Genomic DNA, 7,335 nt, shown 5'->3' on the forward strand with positions numbered 1-7,335 from the left:
GGGTCACAGAGCCTCTAGGGAAACATCACGGGGGCCCTGCCTCAGAAAGACCTCCCCAACCCCCCGCCAGGAGCCTGGTTATCCATCCGCTATTAGCAGACTGTAAAAAATGTGCAGAGAGAACAAAAACATCCACAAAAATATGATCCCCTGCAAAAGAGATTCACCCTTTGCCATTGCAAGGAGGAGAATCTACAATTATTTTTTATGGAAGTCACTGCCCCCCCCCCCATTATAATCTGTTAAATTGTGGATTTTACTTCCAAAGAAGACACACCTCATATCTATACAAAATTTTACATGTACTTTCACCGAGTCCAGAGAATCTATAAATCTACAAACTTCATGAGGGAATGTCCTTATCTGGGAAAGGAAGGAAATTAATGCTACTTCAATTACTGCTGCGGGTTAGGTTTTGTTGTTAGGTGCCTTCAGCTACGTGAAAGACTTTCAGCATCTTCAAAATAGCTATCAATTTCTCCATTTTGCAACTGGTGAAACAGGTTAAGTAATGTTTGCAAGGTCACAAAGCTATTTAACAGTCAGTTGTATCTGACACCAAGCACATAATAGTGTCCCTACACCCCCAAGAGAAATCCTGTATTCAGGAACCAGAATACAGAGGCGATCCAAACAATGTGCGAAAACATTTTTAATCAGAGGCAAACCCAACTCAGGCAGGGATATTTGATCCTAGGACAGCCCATCTCCTAATAGCTATTGGTATTGCAAATAGTAGTAAACAAATAAATAATGCACTAATAAGTGTCAACCTGATATCATTCACTCCCTGAATACAGGAGGCTTTGGTGGACTCCACAGTGAAATAAATGATAACACGGCATCTTGAATTTTGCATCATAATTTTGCTCAAAATGCTCAAAGTATTTTTTTTCTGCCCATAATCACACTTATGGTTGGAATAAATAAGGTCAGGCACCAAATGTGATGGACTTCTGGAAGAGACGGTAAAACGTCGTCTCAGAGCATAGATCCCAGCAAGGGAATAAAAGAAACCTAGTAACCCCCTTTTTTTAAAAAAGATGCTCAGCCAATTAACCCCATGGCCCAGATTTATATATAAACTGTAAGCAGTTGCCTACACTTACCCTTGAAAGCAGCATGGTATGATAACAGGATTGACCAGGAGTCTTATCCTGGAGGGAGCGGGAGGAGGGTGATACTAAAGAGCTGGCCTCCCCACCTGATTTGCAACATTAGGTAAATTACTAAACCTTTCAGAGTTTCCCTCATTTAATCAAGGAGTTAATAGTATCTCCTTAAAAGTTTGGTTGTGAAAATAGTTTTTTAAAAAAAGACATTAAAGCAAGTTTGGTACATCGTAGGTTACTTTCTGTAATCCCATTAAGGCACGAAAGTAAAAATTCCCTCCTTCCAGTGATATCTTTATGGTGCCTGAAATTTTGATTAGTTTCTTTGGGATAACTTTCTGGGACTTCCCAATTAAAATGCAAATATCCTTGGGGAAAGGGTAGTCTCTAAACCTGGATCAAGTTTACCAGATTGGTTTTAACAGGCCCCTGAAAAGAACACATAAGACTGATATATTTAATCACTGGAAAAAGGGAGAGAAAGTCTGGAGTGTGGAGTATCATCTTATGGGACAGACCCCTCATGGTTTGAGAAAAGAAATTGTCCTGAAAATGGGTTTGTGTTCTAGTTTCAGCTCTGCAACTGTGTGGATAAAGTATTCAATCCCTCTTTTAACCAGTAGCTACTGAGGGCCAGGCAACGTGCTGGAGAGTCTCAAGAGTTTACTTTCCCTTTAAGCTTATAGACTAGTCAGGTAAACTGACAGTAAACAAATAGTTTTTCAATTACAGTTGTGCACAGTGCAATGAGAAAGCACAGACAGACCTAGACTAGTTTGGGGGGGGGGCGAGAAACGGAGCAAGGACGTTTTCCCTGAGATTGGGAGTTTCAGCTAAAAACTGAAGGATGAGGAGACAAGGAGAGAAGGAAGTGAAGTTACAACATGTGCAAAGTCCCCAAGCAGGGAAAGAGTTTAGCCCTGGTGAGGAACTGAAAGAAGGTCAGTATGACTAGCACATAATAAGAAAGGGTGGCACCAGATGAGACTGGAGAATTGGGCAAGAAAGGAGAAAAACAGGGACTTTAGATGTTAGCTACAAAGGATGATCGGCTAGTAAAGGGTTAATAAAAGCGCAGCATTCTCAGGTTTGTGTTTTAAGAAGTTAACTGGTTGCAGTATGGGAAACAGATTTGGGGAGAAAAGAGGAATTAGAAGGAATTAGAAGAGTGTTGCAGTAAAATCTAGGCAAAAGATAACGGTCTAATATAGTGGTAGTGAAGACAGTAAGAAATGAACAAAATGGACATTTTAGGAGGTAAAATAAGAAGTCTCAATGATAAACTGATTGGATTGGGGGAAAGGCACTAAAGAAGAAACAGGTATCAAGAATGATACCTGGTTTGATTTGAGTAGTTGGGTGGATGAGCTGCCATTTTCTAAAGTGGGGAATACTGGAGATTGGTGGGGGTAGGGAAGAATTATAAATTTACCTTGGACATGCTGGGTTCCAGGAGAATATAAAACATCAGAAATATTTTGTAAACAATTAAAGAGTTTGGGGCACAGAGAAAAAACCAGGGCTGAGAATACAAATCTTGGAGTCTTTGGTATAGGGATGGCAGATGAAGCCAAAGGAGTCCATGAGATTTCTTCAGAAGAGAGGGAGAAGAGCAAAAGGCCCAGCACCCAACCAGAGAGGTAGAAGGGGAAACAAGGAGAGTAAATCATTTCCTCACTCAAGAGTCTATTTCCAAGACTGTAAAATAAGGAAGCTGAACCAAAACAACCTCTAAGTTTCCTTCTAGTTCCACCATTTTAAGACTTCTGGAAGGTGGAAACCAAAGAAATCTTTCTGGATATATAAAGGGGGCAATGGGGATAAGAGAGAAAAAAGAAGTAGGAAAGGACAGAGTTTACATACTCTTCAGGAACAGTAGACCTCATTACCCAAGTCACCCCCTTAGTAAGGCAGAAATAGAAGAGACTCCCCCACTTGAGAAATGTTTATATCCTTCACACAACTGACAGTATAAAAACTTTTAAAGATTTCTGTTGGCTCTCTCTAGTACACACAGTGTCCAAAGCTCTCCACTCTCTTTATCCTGTGTATTTCCCACTGTGCATTTCATGCTCCAGCTACACTGAATTTTTTCCCAAATACACTTTTTTTTCCTGGAACCCATGATTTTGCACATGCAGTTCTTTCTGCCTCAAATGTCCTTGCCATCTCTCCCACCCACCTCCTATCTGTCCTAGACGGTGCTCAGTGAAGGTTTATTTCTTCCCCCAAGCAGGAAGAGGTTGCTCTATTCTTTGTTCACCTATAATATTGGTCATATTTCCTTACGGTAACTTATTTTAATATATTAACATTATCTGTGTATATCAATGCTTCTTTTGGAAGTCTTGGACAGTTGAGAATCTAACGATACATGAATCTTCTCAGAAAAATGGCCATACACCCAAATTTTTGCTTGATTTCATCAAGAACCCCCTGCCCCAGACCCATTCATCCCATGAGCCCCAGTTAAGAAAGCCAACCCCTAACTTACATATTGCCTTTCCAATAAATCTATGACTGCTTATAGGGCAAAGAACATTTTTCATTATTAATCTTTATAATCCAGCACTGTTTGTTGAATTAATTTATCTCACTCATCTTCAAAATTCTTCCTGGTACTGTTAATCTCCATTTTATTAAAGAAAATCTGGTGAGGCCAATTGGGTTAAAAAATTAAATGTGCAGACTTAACTAGCTTAATTGAATGTTAAAGAAAGGTACTGTGGAAATCCCAAGATAAGTTGATGATTGGTTTTTTAACGTACAGGTGTGTTTTATGAATCACTGAATGGAGGTGTGAAAAGAGCAATAGTGAGAATGAGGCTAAAAGAAGAAAAGACAGCTGGGCCAGGTGGCCTCAGGACACTAGGAATTCACAGCTGTGAACATCCACGAGCAGCTGTTCAAGACATGAAGGGCAGAAAAGAACAAGACCAAGAAAGAGCCAACAGTAAAGGAGCCTTGAGATTCAACTCAGAGTCTAGAAGTGAGAGCAGAAATTTTCAGCAGTCTTCCAGGAAGTGAGAAAGGTAATGATAATATAATGAGTTTTTCTTAAAGCTAATTCAATGTATTAAATTCATAAACCTTATTCAAGAACAGAGGACTGTTCTTTATTCTGAGATTATTTCTCTCCTTTTTGATGTAAAAATGCCCCTTCTTTTCAAATGATGCCAATAGAGTTGGCCATTTAAAAAATATTCTTAAAAAAGAAAAATTCTTATTTGGTAAAATATGTTGGGAACCCCATGTTGATTAATTAAGACCTTTTTTATGGTGTTTTTTATTGATGCATGGCATTTGAAAGTCCAAGTAGCACTGTGCTATGGAACAGTTTACATTACAGTCTCAATCTAAGACAATAGGCTCGAGAGAAAAATGGACATAAACAAGATTTCTGGAAATAGTGCCAAGGGGAAATGAAGGCAGGGAACCCCTGAAATTTTAAATCTGTGCCAAGGAAAACACAATTAAACCAATGAATGTGTGTCTAATTTACTTGTGGTAATTTTTGCAGGTAAATCCTTCCCTTTTGGTCCTTGGGTGGTAGCCACAGATAAATAAAGCAAGAATATGAGAGGCCATGTCCAATTTGCTCAGAAAGACTAACGAGAATGTCCTAGTCATGGAAGTGTTAACTTGGAATTTCCGAAGCATAGTAGTTCCATTTTTGTTCCTGGAACCGGGGAATATCTGCTTTTTGCTCAGTTGGCAAAGGCTTTACAATACTGACAGTGTTCTATGGAGTAGGTTCCCTGTGTAACAACTGGTACATGGGGTTGGGCTCTGCACAGCAGGAGCTTAGCAAAGAAATGAAGGCGTTCTAACCAGGGACCCTGACATCAGCATTATTTCACTCAGGGCCATTAACAAAGTAATAAATCAATGCTTCCTGTGACAGATGGACAAATGATCCGGGTTCTAAAATCCTTCATCAGGGAAGTGAACTTTTTCTCCCTCCAGTAATCCCTCTTCAGTACTCTTGAGAGATGGTGAATGGGACTTGCTGCTCATCACATAGCAAAATCTGGTCAGCAACCTCTGCCCCATATCTCTGAAATCCCAGCTAAGTTGCATCCTCATCTAGGCCCAGACCTACAACTGAAAATTTTAATATACTAAAAGTTTAAAGTAAATAAAACAACTTAAGGAGAAACTAAACATGTTATCAAATAAAACATCATTGTAAAATGATTCGTTGAAGGGTACCTTTTAGGTTTTAAGATTCTCTAGTACATTTGAAGATTCTGTTTAATAAATTTGATGGGTACATTATTAAAAATGTACCTATGGTTTAGAGTAGTAGATAAATGTTAGTTTCTTCATTGTAAAATGAATAAAATAATGTTATCCACCACATTGAATTGTTGTGAGGATCAAATGGAGTAATATCTGTAAAGTGCTTAGAACGATGCTTGTTTGGTACATAGTTTCCCTTCAATAAGTATTGGTTATTATTATTATTACTATTATTATATTATTATTGCATCAAATATCCATGAGCTCTACTACATGCCAGGGACTGTTCCAGAGAACGTAGAAACAGCAGTGACTAAAAAACAAGAAAGGTCCCTACTCTCATGGAGCTTCCATTCTAGTTAGGGGGAAAAAATGTATGTTAGGTGATAAGTAAAACAGAGAAAAATAAAGCAGGGTAATGGAAAATTGGAAGCCGAGTGCAGGGGAAAGCTGTCATTTTTCATAGGGTAGGTGGTCAGGATAGCTCTCTGATAAGGTAACATGTGAACAGACTTGAAGGAAGTGAAGAAATAAGCTTTGCAGTTATCTAGGGGAAGAGTGTCCTAAGACATTATTGAATCAGAAAAAAAAAAGAAAGAAAGGCGAGAGAAGAAAAGAAAGTACCAAAATAAGGAGGTCTAGGTTTGTAATACAGTGACAGGGTCTGTAGAGAAGTTAGGCCCCGTCTAAGATAGGCCTCAGTTCCAGTCAAGCGTTTTTATGAGGAAATGTGGACCCACTGTTGTCAGAGCTTGCTTTTGTTTTTTTTGTTTTTTAAAGAAAAACTGTATCTTGAATTTTCATGTGAACTGTCCTAATGTTTGAAACTGTGTGTAGGCATAAATGGATATATATGTTCATCAAAAGACTTGCAAGAATATTCAGAGGCATTATTTATAGTAGCTGGAAAACTGGAAACTACCCAAGTGCCCATCATTAGAATGGATCAGCTGTGGCACAGTAACAGTTTCTAGACAGCAATGAGAAGGAACCAACTGCAGTTTCATACATTATGGGTGAATCTCACAATAAAGATGAATGGAAAAAAAGCTAGTCACAAGAGTTCAAAAATAGGTCAAACTAAGCTATGATGTTAAGAGAGCTAGAAAGTGGTTAACCCAGCTGGGTGAAGTTTTTTTTTTTTCCTCGACCTGGAAGCTGATTTTATGGGTGTATTCCATTTGTTAAATTTATGAAAATGTACAGTGATTTGTGCCTTTCCTGTATGCATTTATACTTCAATAAAAAGTTAAAACAAACAAAAACATGGGCCAAACAAAATAAGTCTTCAGGCTGAATCAGGATTGTGGGATTCTAGTTTGTTCTATAATATATAGATTTCTTTAGAGAAAACATTAGAGAAGTTTAAAAAAAACTCATACTTTGACATGCAGGTAAACTCTCATGTATGCTTTCCTCGGAGAAGCTCGTACAAAGCCTACAAAGTGAGGAACTGGTCTCCAGGGTCATTACCCAGCCTCACATTTACCTTTATATGTAATCCAATACTGTGGTTCATTCTTGTCCTCAGACTAGAGAAATAAACCCATATATATACCACATTACAAGCCATAACTATCAATAAAGGTACAGAATTGGAAAACATACACGCAGAACCCAAAGGCGATTTCAAAGTAGGGTCTGGTCTACTTTAGGTTGAGTGGGCATCAGAAGTCTTTAGACTGAGAGGCTCCTAAGACATAACATAAATTTGGGGTAGTTGTGAAGTAGTAGGAATCATACTGGGCTGAAAGTACCCAGGAAACAGGTGTCTTAGCCTGGGACACCCACCATAGGTAGAAAAATCAATCGGGTGTAAAAGGTAGGTTTTAGAATCTACGTGTCCTGGGGAACTTACCTATGGTCACTGCACAAGCACACCCCAAATGTGCTTCAATCAAGTGGTTGATGGAATTAGGAAGGCTGTTTTAGGTAGTGACAACTGCAGTCTCTGGATGTATGCCGAGGTTTGGGTCTTGGA

This window comes from Rhinolophus hipposideros, assembly GCF_964194185.1.
Source record: "Rhinolophus hipposideros genome assembly, chromosome: 8".
Lineage (NCBI taxonomy): Eukaryota > Metazoa > Chordata > Mammalia > Chiroptera > Rhinolophidae > Rhinolophus > Rhinolophus hipposideros.